At 36.4% G+C, this 15,310-nt stretch overlaps 1 protein-coding gene across 1 annotated transcript in view; it reads right to left on the bottom strand.

The window, feature by feature from the left end:
- The window catches only part of RLF (RLF zinc finger), a 70,901-nt gene that overhangs the window by 22,442 nt on the left and 33,149 nt on the right, over positions 1-15,310 (bottom strand). The gene's annotated exons all lie outside the window — the stretch shown is intronic.

Genomic DNA, 15,310 nt, shown 5'->3' with positions numbered 1-15,310 from the left:
TTTTTAGGACAGTGAAACTTCTGTGCGATACTGTGGTAGTGAATACATGCCATATACATTTGTTGAAACCCAAAGAATGCACAGCACAAAGAGTGAACCATAATGTAAACCACGGATTTTAGTTAATAATATATTGGCTCAACAATTGTAAAAACTTAGCCATACTAATGCAAGATGTTAATAATAGGTAAAACTGGGGGCAAGGGAGAGCATGTAATACAGGAATTCTTTGTACTTTCCACTCAACTTTTCTCTGTAAACCTAAAACTGTCCAAAAAATAAAGTCTATTAATTTTTTAAAAATCTCTGATCACTAGAGGCCAGCCCGTGGCTCACTTGGGAGAGAGTGGTGCTAATAACACCAAGGCCACGGGTTCAAATCCCTATGTAGGAATGGCCGGTTAGCTCACTTGGGAGAGCGTGGTGCTGACAGCACCAAGTCAAAGATTAAGATCCCCTCACTGGTCATCTTTATAATTAATTAATTAATTAATTAATAAACAAACAAACAAACAAATAAAATCTCTGACCACTTTTGAAATGAGGTGTTTTTATTTCTGAGTTAAGAATTCTTCATATATTCTGCATTCAAGCCCCCCATGATTTGCAAATATTTTTTCCCATTCTGTGAACTGTCTTTTCACTTTCTTAATGATGTCCTCTGAAGCACAAACATTTTCATTTTGATGAAGTCCTATTTATTTTTTCTTTTGTCGCTTCTGCTTTTGGTATCAGACATGAGAAAACATTGCCTAATCCAAGGTCTTAAAGATTTACTCCTGTTTTATTCTAAGATGTTAGTTTTGGTTGTTCACATTTAAGTCTATGATCCATTTGGAATTAATTTCTGCATAAGGTATGAGGGTCCAACCTCATTCTTTGGCAAGTGGATAAACCAGTTGTTAAAACGCCATTCACTGAAAAGACTGATCTTTCCCCCCTTGAACTGTCTTATCATCCTTGTAAAAAATCAATTGACTGTAAGTATGAGGGCTTATTTCTGAATTCTTTATTCTAGTCCATCAATCTCTATGTCCTTAAACTAGTACCACCCTATTTTGTTTACTGTAACTTTGTAGTAAGCTTTGAAATAAGGAAGTATGAGTCCTTCAACTTTGTTTTTTCTAGATTGTTTTGATTATTCTGGGCCCCTTGCATATCCACATGAATTTTAGGATCAGCTTGTCAATTTCTGCAAAAAAGTAAGGTGGGATTTTGATAGGGATAGCACCACAGATCTATTTGGGGAATACTGCCATTTTAACTACATTAAGTCTTCTGATCCATGAACACAGAGTGTCAATACATTTACTTAGATTTTTAATTTTTTTCAACAATGTGAACTCTATAGTTTATAAGTCGTATATCTTTAAAAAAACTTATTCCTAAATATTTTATTCTTTTTGATACTATTGTACATGGACTTCTCTTAATTTCATTTCTGCATTGTTCATTTTTAAGTGTACAGAAATAAAAATAATTTTTGTATATTGATCTTATTAGAATTATTAGTATACAAGATCATGATATCTGCAAGTAGAGATAGTTTTATAGTTTCTTTTCCAATCTGGATGCCTCTTTTTTCTTTTCTTCCCTAACTGCCCTGGCTAAAACTTCCAGCACAATACTGAATAGAAGTGGTGAGAGAGAACATCCTTGTCTTGTTCCTGATCTTAGGGGGAAAGCACATAAGCTTTCACCATTACGTATGATGTTATCTGTGGGTTTTTCACAGGTGCCTTTCATATCAGGTTGATAACGTTACCATCTATTCCTAGTTGGTTGAGTGTTTTTAACATGAAAAGAGTGTAGGATCTTGTCAAATGCTTTTTGTCCCTGCTGAGATAAACATGTGGTTTTTGTCTTGTGTTCTATTAACATGGTATACATATACACTTTATACATGATTTAAACCAATCTTGTATTCCTGTGATAAATTCCACTTGGTCAAGGTATATACTTCTTTTTATATTGCTGAATTCAACTTGCTAGTTTTTGTCGAGGAGTTTTGCATCTATATTCATAAGGTACATTGGTCTGTAATTTCTTCCTTGCGATGTCTTTGTCTGGTTACAGTATCAGGAAAACACTGGCTTCATAGCATAAGTTGGGAAGTGTTCCCTCTTATTTTTGGAAGACTCTATGAGGAACTGGTATTAATTTTTCTGTAAATGTTTTGTTCAATTCACCAGTGAAATCATGTGGGTGTTGGAAATTTTTACATTACCAATTCAGTCTCTTCACTAGTCCTATGTATATTCAGATTTTCTATTTTTCTGTGACTCTGTTTCAGTTGTTTTAATCGTTCTATATATCTGTCCATTTCCATCTAAGTAATCCAATTTGTTGACAAACAGTCCTGTAAGGTCAATAATGATGTCCCGTTTTATTCCTGATTTTAATAATTTGAGTATTCTCTTTGTTTTTGTTCAGTTTAACTGAAAATGTATCAATTTGTTGATCTTTTCACAGACCCAAATTTGTTTATTACTTTTCTCTATTGATTCTGTATTCTATTTCATTTATTTATACTCCAATCTTTATTATTTTCTTTCTTCTGCTTGCATTGAGTTTAATCTTCTCTTCTTTTTCTAGTTTCTTAATGTGGATGCTCTGGTTATTAGTTTGAGATCTTTTTTTTCAGATCAACATTTTACAAGTATAAATTTCCCTCTAAATATTACTTAGACGGATTCCATAAACTTTGGCATGTTGTTTCATAATTCATCTCAAAGTATTTTCTAATTTCCCTTATTTTTTTTATTTGATCCATTGTTTATTTGGGAAGGTACTGTCAAATTTCACATGTTACTGAATTTCCCAACTTTCGTTCTGTTACTGATTTCTAATTTAATTCCATTGTGGTCAGAGAATATACTTTACATGACTTTAATCCTTCTACAAGACCAGTGCTCTGACCTCTGAGCTATGGAGCCACCGCCTATGACTTTAATCCTTTTAAATGTATTGAGGTTTGTTTCATGGCAAAACATATTGTCTAACTTGGAGAATATTCCATGGGCATTTGAGAAGAATGTATGCTCAGATGCTGTTGGGTAGAGTATTCTACAGATGACTGCTTAGTCTACTTGGTTTATAGTGTTGTTCAAGTCCTCCATCCTTGTTGCCTTACCTATCCATTACTGAAAGTGAGTATTATTAAAGTCTCCAACTATCATATTTGAATTGTCTGTTTATCCCTTCAATTCTGTCAGTTTATGTATTTGGGGGCTCTATTATTCCTCAGACTAGATAATTTCAATTTGACCTGTTTCATTCAAGTTTGTTGACTCTTCTGCTAACTAAAATCTGATGCTGAGCTTCTCCAGTGAATAAACTTTAGTTATTGTACTTTTTTACTCCAGAATTTCTATTTGGTTTGTTTATATAATTTCTGTCTCTTTACTGATATTCTCTACTGAGACATTTATTTTAAAGAAAAGTTCTCATACTATCCTGTAATTCTTTACATACATTTTCTTTAGTTCTTTGAACATACAGTTGATCCTCATTAAATGCAGATTCTGTATTTGTGAGTTAGCCTACTTGCTAAAATAAAATTTACTTATAACCCCAGAAATCAATACTCGTGGCATTTTTGTGGTCATTCATGAACATGCAAAGAGCAGTAAAAAATTTGAGTCAGATGATGTACATGTCACCAGCTGAGGTCAACAAGGTGATATTCTGCCTTCTTATTTCAACTGTCATACTGTAAATAAGGTCCTGTTTGCATTCTATTTAGTGTCATATTTTTCTCACTATTGTGCTTTTCACTGGTAAATTTGCTGTTTAAAATGGCCCCCATATATGGAACTGAAGTGCTGTCTAGTGTTTCTAAGTGCGAGAAGACTGTTATGAGCCTTATGTAGAAAATACATGTTAGATAAGCTTCATTCAGGCATAAATTATAGTGTTGCAGTCCATGAGTTCACTGTCAATGAAGCAACATATAAATTAAATAAGGTTTCTTTAACACACATAAAACAAGGTTATGCAATGACTGGTTGATGGAAATATTATGACTAGAGGCTCCTAGGATCCTAACCATGTATTTCCCCGAGGAACAATGGTTCAGTATTCACTAATTCAGCGTTTGTAGCAACTCTATAGGACATAACTAGCATGAATGATGAGAACTGACTGTATCTGTAATAGCTTATTTAAAATCTTTGTCTAGTAAAACCTAGCATCTGGGCTTCTTCAAGAACCGTTGTTATTGACTGCTTTTTTTCCCCTGTGTATGCGCTATCATGTTTCTTTGTATAGTAACTGGATATTTTAAATAATACATTGTGGCAACTCTGGAAATACTGAGTTTCCCTCACCTCACTAGGGTTTGTTATTATTACTGTTCATTTAGAGAGTTTTCTGGAATAATTCTGTAAAGTCTGTATTCTTTGTCATGTGTGGCCACTGCAGTCTCTGCTCAGTTAGCTTAACGATCAGCTATATATTCAAGAGAAATTTCCTTAAATACCTTGAACAAATAAGTCTGTCTGCTTTTTTTTGTTTGTTTTTGGCAGCTGGCCAGGACAGGGATCCAGTCTGACTGCTTTTGCTGAGTGGCTCTGTGTATGTGTTGGGGCGTGCTTTCAATATTTCAGCAGGCAGTTTAGAACTCTGCCTTGCCCCTATTTCCTACTTTGCAGAGCCTCAGGTAAACCAGAAAGGAGGGATAAGGCCTCCTCAGGTCATTTGTGGCAGGCACACAACAGCCCTGCACATGCATATTTCCTGCTAGAGTCCCCAACATATATCAGAGGCTTTCAAAGTCCCCTATGGACATCCCGTATTCCAGGTTTTCTTTCAATTGTTTTGGCCAGTCTCTTGTTAGCCCGACTGGCGATGACTCCTCAGGCAACTGTCATGTTAAACAATTCTCACTCATCATTTTTGACATGCCCTGGGGATAGGGCTTTTGGCACAGTGCTCACACCGGGTCAAATAAAGACAACTCCTGAGAGTTGTCAAATAATGACAATTCTCTGCAAATGGGCTTTTGGGGAACTCCAAACCCATTCTGACTCCTTGGGTAGCTGCTACACTGCTGGTTTTCACATCTACTGTAGTCGTGAGGCCGTTCATTTTCAAGACTATGTGGAGCTGGGGAAAGGGGGATGGGAAGTAGGGTAAGTTAAAATGCCACCAACCTCACTGTTCTTACTGAGATTTATGTTTTTCTTGAATAAAACCTCAGATTGTTATAAGCCTTTAATTTCCAGAGTTATGAAAAAGTTAATCTCATTCACTTTCTGGTTTCAAATGCTGATAACTTGGAACTATTTTAAAAAAATTTTTAACATCTACTTATACATATTTGTGGGGTACAATATATTGTTTCAGTATTTATCTATACTGCACAATGACTCACTTAGGGTAGATACATAGTTTTGTACCTGTTATGACTTAGAACTTTTAATTTCCAGCTCAGACCTCTCCCCTAAGTCTCGCACTGTGTGAACACTGTCTGCTGTCCCTCTCCCTAGCATGTCTTGTTCAACTCTGCATCCCCAGTGCCTAGTAGAGTCCTCCAATATATACTGAATGACTAGAAGGCATTTCTATATTATTTTTTACAATTACATGTGAATCTAAAATTATCTCAAAATAAAATGTTTAATTTTATTTTAAAAAGAAAAGAAAAAGGATAACCTTAGCTACTGTAGAAAATGAATTGGGGGGACAAGAACAGAGGCTTTCAAAATAATTAGGCAATAACAGTCAGCCGACTGGCATAAGAGAAGGTGCGTAGAGACAGCACATTTGTCTTTCTAAGTTATTTTCCTGCTCAGGCTACCAATGTAAACTAGTGTTCTGGCCAGTGCCATTAAAGGAATATTTTATCATTTACCTTTGTCTAAAATAGTGGTTTTCGATACAGTATTTCCAGATCAGTTCTGAGGTATACTGCAAATAATTTACAATAATAATAATAGATTTTAAAAATTCAAGTTGGTAACTGGTTTATATTTTCAAAAAGGAATCAAAATAGATTTAAGGTTATTCATATAATATTCCTGCCACTTGCATCCTTGACTACAAGAAAGGTGGCAGTTACAGTTAGCAAGCTTATATTTCAATGAAACCTGGGTCTATCTTTAGAAAAATCATGTGTTAGGTTCATAGACACCACCTGGGAAAAGGCTATGCACCACAATTTTTAAAACATCAAGCTTTTTTTAGATTGCAGCAATGCCACTGAGCAGCACCATGCTGTCATGTGGACACTTGTATGTTTCTTAAAGAAATATATGGTCATTGATGCCTTTTTTTTTTTTTTTAAAGATGGCTGGTAAAGGGATCTTAACCCTTGGCTTGGTGTTGTCAGGACCACTCTCAGCTAGTGAGCGAACCGGCCATCCCTATATAGGATCTGAACCCACGGTCTTGGTGTTATCAGCACCGCACTCTCCTGAGTGAGCCACGGGCTGGTCCTTCATTGATGCTTCTATTTAAACTCTATGACTGTGTGTATCTGAGAACTCTGAAATGTCCTATTGATTCTTGAAAATGATGTGCTCTGATTGACTCCATAATGAACCCTCTAGTGTAACCATATACCAACCAACATACTCACATATAAACCCATGAAAGTAAGATTAGAAGTGAGATCCAGATGCATACTATAAGTCCTTCAAAGGAACTCTCTTCAAAGCTATTTAAAAGAACTCTGCTTTAGGAAATAAAATATTTAAATAGGCAAATCCTCAATTTTTCATACAGCCTATCATTAATGTATTTTTTGTGTACATCACATTCCCCATATAATCATAAGGATAAATAAAGTAAAAATATTAAGATTGCAATTTTAAATTTAATCACACACTTTGTAATTATTACTTGTTCAGGATTCCTCTTAAAATCTTGATTCTTATTTAAGATACACTCGGAATTTCTGTTGTTTACTTTTTCTCTTACTCCCAAACTGAATTCCCACTGGGTCCTATTTAAATGTATTTGTTCTGTTTATCACTTATACCTAGTGTCAATTCCCAATAGTATTAGACTGGTGAGTAAACTAGATCCTGTTTGTCTTTTCCTTTCCCCATCAAAAGAAGAAACAAGCCTCTGCTATTTTGTCTGTCAACCATATTAGACACTGAAGATATAGTTCATTCAGAAATCAAGACTGAAATAGACCCCTACCTTAACTGTGCCAAGAATTCTTTCTTGGTTCTTTCAAATAATAGAAGTGCTTCATGTTTAAGATGTTTAAAACATTATTACCCTTTCTTTCACATGTGGAAAACTTGATCTTGGCAAAGATTTCCCCTTTCAGTAATGAAAAAATATGAGAAACATCCACTTGGGACACTAAGCCATTGCCAAGTCTGTAACTTTCATTAAAAATCCTTTCACACGTAAAATTAATAGCAATGTCATCTCATTCCAATTCTATATAAATGAAGTATTACAACCTAGAACTCCAGGATTCCATGGAACTCTTCTGTCTTCTAGATTTCTGAAAGGACTCTTTATGCATTGGATTCTGAATTTTGGCTTTCAGATGACCCAGTCAATTAATCTTAATTGTACGTGTCTGGCTAAATCTTCCCCAGCAGAGGTTTCCCATTACACACACCCATTACTAGGATACCCACAGGTGCCAACATACAACGTACTTTTATTCCCAGCTGTTGCTCAAGTTAATTTAACTCTTCTGAACTCAGCTGAGGTAGATGGCAAATGTGTGTGTAACTCTGCTACCTTAGAATATATGCTGATTTTTAAATTCCAATTAATGAACATCCAGTGATTCATTAGTACTTTTCCAAAGCAAACTAAAGATTCTCTAATTCTGTTGTCACTTGCAAAAGAAAGCATCACTAGATCAGAAAACTGACTAATTGTGACAGTACCAGTGTTCTTTTTAAAATAATTTTGTTTGCATTAATATATTTAACAAATTAATCCAAATCATGATAAAAGATGTTTTAAATTATAGCTGTATGTATATATAAATATGAAGTGGAACATGACTCATCAGTGTCTACCAAATGGAAATAAGTGGTACAGTGGAGCCTGGTGTGGAGTACAGGTGACCTGCTGCATTCTAGCAGGGGCTTCAACTCTATAATCAGCTTACTGTAGGTAAGGGCCTTGGAAATTACCATCTTGGCCTCAGTCTCCTCACTGGTAAATCATGAAGGGTTAGACTAACTGATATTTAATGGCTGTAATAGACCAAAAAATCTGATTCTTGTAGAGCACAGGTCCGCAAACATTTTTTGTAAAAGGCCAGATACAAATTATTTTCAGCTTTACTGGCCAGACAGTCTATTACAGCTATTCACCTGTAGCTTGAGTAGCCATTGTAGCACAAAAGCAGCCACAGGCAATAAATGAATGGGCCTGACTGTGTGTCAGCAAAACTTTATTTACAAAAACATGCAGTTAGGTGGATTTTGTCCTACAGGCCATAGTCTCCCAACCACTCCGTAACGACTCCTCCAGGGTAATCACACATCAGCCAAAATATTCACAAGTGAAAGTAAGACTAGACCTGAGATCCAGATACATACTAAGTCCTGGGAAGTCTTCTCTTCAAAGCTATTTAAAAGAACTATAAGATGGAGCATTAAAAAAACAAAACAAAACAAAACTTGTAGAGTAGTAGCAGATCATATTTCCTATAAATAACAGAGTTCCTTGCAAACTCAACACATTGGTTGACAAAAAACATTATATAACTTTAGGAAAAACCCTGTTTCCTTATGTTGCTATCAATAAACCAGGAAAGAGATGTACAAAACAAAGCTGTATCTTTCTATGCCCTCCCTGCCCCTCCTCTCCTTCTCTGCCATTCTAGCCAGTAGCAGAGCACTACCATTCTTCCAGGATAGAAGCCACCTTATGAGCCTCTTGAAGGCATCATCCTCTATTTTTGCCCTGTCAGCAAGCCCTGTGCTATCGTCTCTTGAAACTCCAATCTCTTATCCTAAACTTAATACATACAGTTGACCCTTGAACAATGTGGGGGTTAGAAGTGCCAACCACATAACTTTTCTCACACAGCCAAAATCCACACATAACTTTTGACTTCCCCAAAATTTAACTACTAATAGCCTACTGTTAAATGGAAGCCTTACTAAGTTGATGAATACTTATTTTGTATGTTATATTAATATAATACATATGTTCTTACAATAAAGTAAGCTAGAGAAAAGAAAATATTAAGAAAATCATAAGGAAGAGAAAATATAGTACTGTATGTATATTTATTGAAAAAAATCCACAGAAGTGGACCTGTGCAGTTTAAAACAGTGTTGTTCAAAGGTCAACTATACTCTTTCAATCTCATCTTTCTAAAACACCACCTCAATCATGTCACTTCCTACCTTCAAAACCTTCCCAATTTCTACTGCATCAAATATAAGCTCTAATGCCTGGAATTTCCAAGGCCCTCCTTTTCCCCACCCAACAGGTCTTATTTCTCACAAGACCTCAACACCCACTCTCTGCCCTAGGCAGGATATTCTCTGGAGGGTCCCTGAAGAGTACACATTACTTTCTGTGCCTTTATTACCACAATCAGTTACCCCCAAACTATCCATCCAAACCCCATCATTACATCAAGGTCCAACTCAAGGATCAATTTTTCTATAAAGCCTTATTTGCCAGTCTACACAGATATTCTCTATCTCTACACTCCTACTGAACTTAGGGGCAGTATCATACAGCTTAGTACTTATTTTCCTATAATTGTTTCTGGCAAATGAACTAGGCCATACGCATACTTTCGTACTTGCCAATGACTGATACAATGCTAGGTTTTAAAAAAACAAAGGCTGAGAGATTAAAGGAAAAGTTGTTATAGGATGAGGATGAATCAAATCTAAGGTGTACCATTTTTGCTGCTCCTGCTGTTGAATTCTTTTGACATGTGTCAAGTGCTACATTTTACTCTGATTAAGTTTCTGTAGTAATAACCATTACTACACTTTACTCTGATTAAGTTTCCCAAACAAAATATTGCAGCTGCTATAAGAGTGAAGCGGTATATTTCCCTATCCTATCCGACATGGCAAATAAATAAATTAGCATACAGGTTTATAGTCAGTCCCTTATGAATGCTTTTAAAAATGTGGATGAAGTCATAGGAGGCTAATTATCTCTGTATATACCACAATTCTCCATCAAATCCAGATTTCATCTCTGGTCAGTCTCCTCAATCACTCATCCCTATTTCTGTACTCTAGGCCTAAAGCATCCTTATACTAGAGTCTGTATTTGTACAGTGTTTATTACATGCCAAAAACAGTATTAGACACTTTAAATATTATCACATTTGAACTATCCAGCCATCTTGTGAGATAGCTACTATTGTTCCGCCCACTTTACAGATAAAGAAAATGAAGCTATCTGCCGAAGGTTGTATAGCTAGTAAATAACAATGCCAGGATTCAAACCTACATATTCTGACTGTTGCTCTCCTTCTCTAGAGGTCTTGTGAAAAACATATTCTTCCTACACTCTCAGTCAATCCAATCCAGTAATGAGCCATCCAGAAGTCTCAGAACTCCAAAGTCCACTCTCATCCTTTCTGACATAACAGTCACAAGTTTGATTGTTTGTTTCCCCATTGGGCAAACAAAAGAAATATGAAAAACCCCCCTAAGGAACAAGTCTACTCTAACTCAGAACCGAAATTCAGAAATAACCAGACATCCATAACAGGAAGTTGGCAGTGCGAGTGAAATGGATCATGATATAAGGAGATGTGTGAGTGTAAGATTAATATGTACAAAAGCAAAACAGAGGCAGACCACCTCAGATTTAAATCCTGGGCCCACCACTTAGTGGATATGTAACTATGGGCCAGTTATATAATCTCTCTAAGTCTCAGTTAATTGTTATAAAATTCATAGGATTGTAATAAAGATTAAATGCCAACACATTTAAGGAACCTAGCACAGTGCTTGGAATAGACCTAAGTGCTCAATAAATGTTTTCTGTAATTATTTTTAAGGTTGAAGTGGGAAGTCTGAAAAGACAGGGCAAAATATTTTATCCTTTGATTAAAGTCCAACAAATTAGAACAATAATTAAGGATGCTAGGGGTCATAGCTTCAATCCCCATTTGGGGAAACTACATGTCTGCCACTTCACAGCAACCACCTGGCTGTTTCATCTCTGCATCCTATATCAGACCTCCTCTCTAGGGCCATTTCCCAAAACAAAGATGATAAGCATTCTGTGTCTCTATCCACACATTCCCTGCCTGCACAATCCTCTCAGATTCAAGTTAACCAATAAATCTCAAAGTCCAGGCTACATCGCTTCCCACGGGGATGTTTCTAATCCAATATCCCAGAATAAAGAGTTTGTGAACACTTGAAAATGTAAGGTAGTTGATAGAAATGCAAAGGCTACTAGTCCAGGATAGAATCAAATCTCTGTCACTATTTTGGCCATTGGTAAGTACATCTTAAATTTCAGTATGTACTCTGACAAACAAGCTTCTCGCAATGGGGAACAGGATCTGGGCTACAGGAAATTTCAGCCATTTGAAATAACTATTAACCCAAACATTGATTCAGTCAACCTATACAGAAATGTGTATCACTGCACTATACTTGGTTTCACCTTGGTCCACATTTTGGTAAATACACATGTAACATAAGTTTTATATTTCAAAGTGAAATAAGGCTGATAAGAAAAATAGGAATCACAATTTTAGGACTGAATAAGACCTTCAAGCAAAAATTTAAAGCATACAAAGCGTGAGTGGAATGTTTCAGCTTTGATATTCTGGTCATAACTCATGTAATGACAGCTAGAAATCCCAGTAACAAAACATCAAGGTATGGGGCTGTACCTTTCACTCATTCACTCAACAAATAAGTACTTAGTGCCTATGCAGCCAAGCATTCTTCCAGAATATAAGAATGTAGCAGTCAACAATCTATCTTCCCATCCTTACAGAGTTTATAATCTAGTGGGAAGAAATAGAGAAAAAGCAAACTGTTCAGTGGAAGTAGTAATATGTGCTATAAAGAAAATACAGCTAGGTAGGAGGACAGAGAGTGACAGAAGCCATTTTAGATGGGTTAGTATATACAATTGGCCTTCCATATTGGTGGGTTCTGCATCCACGGATTCAACCAACCACTGATCAAAGATATTCGGGGAAAAAAGCTGCATCTGTACTGAATGTGCAGACATGTTTTTCTTGTTGTTAATCCCTAAACAATACAGCATAAAAACTATTTACATAACATTTACACAGTATTAAGTATTATAAGTAATCTGGATATGATTTAAGATACATGAGAGGATGTGCATAGGTTATATGCAAATACTATACCAGTTTATATCAGGGACCTGAGCATCATGGATTTTGGTGTCCATGGGTGGTCCTGGAACCAATCCCCTATGGATACTGGGGACCAACTGTATTCATAATAATGACAGCAGATATTTATTGAAGGAAAATAAGGCAGGATAGGGGATTATCTCAGATGGGACAGTGAGGAAGGCCTCTCTGATATGGTAATATTAAACAGACATAAATATTGAACAGACATCAGGTAAGGAAGTAAGCCACCCAAATTATCCTGTGGAAAGGCATTCTGGGCAGAGGGAATAGCAGTACAAAGCTCTAAGGCAGGAACAAGTTTGGCTTGTTTAAAGAATAGCAAAGACAAGGAGACCGAAGAGTGGTGAGCATTAACATATGGTCAGAGACTAGAAAGGTAGCTAAGGCCCAAGGCCCATAGAATAAAGACTTAAGGTAACCCTCATATTATGTATCACTTGACAGTATACCAAACTCAGGTTTTAATCCCAGCTTAACCACTTTAGCTTTGTAACTTTAAAATATTACTTAATCTGGGACTCACTTTCCTCATCAATAAAATGAAACTACCTCAGAGTTGTTGTAAGGCTTAAAAGTGACAAAGTTGTAATGCATTTAGCACAGTGCCTAACACACAGTAAGAACTAAAAAAATGGTAGCTAGTTATTCACTACTGCCCACACCTCCCCTCAACTTGCAACACAGAATATAGTTGGAAGGCAATTGAGTTCATTTAAAAGAGAGTTCATAAAAACAAAGCGCTAATAATATCAGGAGCTTAGTTATGAACATGTTAAATTTGAGATGTTATCAGCTGTACAAGCAGAGATGGTAATTAGGCAGTTGGATATGAGCCTGGAGTTCAGAGGAAAGGACTGGGCTAGAGAGAAAATATCTGAATTCAGACCATAGTTAGTATTTAAAGCCATAAGACTAGATGAGATCATTAAAGGAATTAGTGTAGATAGAAAAAGAGAAGATGACCCAATGACAGAATCGTTGGGTACTGCAACATTTACTAAGCAGAGAGCAAAACAGAACTGAGAAAGAGCCATTAGTGAGGCAGACAGAAAGCCAAGAGAGTGTGGTACCCTAGAAGCCAAGTGAAAAACGTCAAAGTTGAGAAGTTAGACTGGTAAGGCAAAAACTGAAAAGTCATCACTGGATTTAGTGATGTGGTAAATTGGCAGGGGTGAACATCATATCAGAATGTCTTGAAAGGAGAAAAATGTTGAACAGTAAATTTAGACAATTCATTCAAAAAATTATGCTAAAAAGGCCAGGAGAGATATAGGGTAGTAGCTGGAAGGGGAAGTGGGATCTAAAAAAGATTCCTTTTTTAGGGCCGGCCCATGGCTCACTTGGGAGAGTGTAGTGCTGGTAACACCAAGGCCACGGGTTTGGATCCCTATATAGGAATGGCCGGTTACCTTATTTCAGAGAGTATGGTGTCGACAACACCAAGTCAAGGGTTAAGATCCCCTTACTGGTCATCTTTAAAAAAAAAATAAAAATAATAATAAAAAAATAACAAGCAAACAGAAAGGACATTGCTGGGAGGGAGGGGGGAGAGGGGGGAGGGAGGGCAGTTTCGGTAATGGGCCACAATAATCAACCACATAAAAAAATAAAAATTAAAATTAAAAAAATAAAGAAAGAAAGAAGATTCCTTTTTTAAAGATGGAAGTAAGACCATAAATGCTGGTAGAGTGGTTACAGCAGAGAGGGGGAAACTAATGATATAGTAGAGAAGTGGAAAACTGCTGTAGCATTAACCTCATGGGAGGCAAAAACAAATGGAATCTGACACAGAAACGGAGGGGTTTGCATCAGCTATGAGAACAGATATAATCTATCTGTAATAACAGCAGGGAAGATTTACATGCATGAATGCAGGGGGGTTAGTGGATGTCATGGAGGAAGCCTACGGAAGTTCTCTTCTGGCTGCCTCAATTTCCTCAGACAAACAGGGAGAAAGTTCATGAACAGAGAGTGACATGGGGCAGAGACTATTATAGTACAGGTTTCAAGAGAAGGGGAAAAGTATGTAATCTAAGAGACTAGGAGAGTAAATAGACTAAAGAAATATAGTATGATTGATTTAAAGTGAAATTAGTTGGAAGGTTTTCCTTCACGTAAGTTTAGCTCCATGAGTGCAGGTAAATATAAAGAGCAAGTGAAGACTTATGGATAACCAGGATACTGGTAGTCAAACAAGTACAATTAAGAAAAAGACCAGCAGAAGAATTGAGAGTATATGCAAGGGAGTGAAGATGACTGACTGTGGAAAAGCAGAGGAGGGAGGAAAGTGATACTTGAGGGCGTTAAGGGAGAATGATAAGGTGATAGGAGCAATAGATCCTGGATGGTCCTGGTGGAACCTGTATATTAAAGGGAGTGTGGCAACAAGATAAAAGTGTTGTATCTGGAATGTAGAATATTTAAGGGTAAAATTATCATAAAAGTTTAAGAATTACCACAGAATCAGATCCTTGGCATTCCTACATTTAGTAAGAAACTTCAGCTAGAAGTAAAATGAGAATCCATGTTTCAGATCTGAATGGCAGGTGAGAGAATTAAAGGCAGATGACAAAATAAAGCCTAGGAATTCTTAATCTTTTTCTGATTAACTATTAGAGAAAACTAATTCCAAATTTTCTAAGGAAAATGATGATTCAGGTTCAAAAAAAAAAAAAAAAAGATGCAATCTACTTGATAGTTTTTAAAAAAAGACTCAACCACTATTCCATAGTGCTATGGGTTCAATATGTCCCCCAAAAGTTCATGTGTTGGAAACTTGATCTCCACTGTAACAGTGTTAAGAGAGTGGGAAATCCAATTATGTTATCTGAAGAGTGGGGCCTTTAAGAGGTGACTGGATGGTGATGACTATCTCTTGTGAACGGATTAGTCCATTCATGGAGTAATGAGTTAATGGTTTAATGGGTTATCATGGGTGTAGACTGGTGGCTTTATTAGGAGCACATGAAAGCACTCTTGCCATTCTTG

Source organism: Cynocephalus volans, chromosome 8 (assembly GCF_027409185.1).
Source record: "Cynocephalus volans isolate mCynVol1 chromosome 8, mCynVol1.pri, whole genome shotgun sequence".
Taxonomy (NCBI): domain Eukaryota; kingdom Metazoa; phylum Chordata; class Mammalia; order Dermoptera; family Cynocephalidae; genus Cynocephalus; species Cynocephalus volans.
This window is presented reverse-complemented; position numbering and strand designations above follow the sequence as displayed.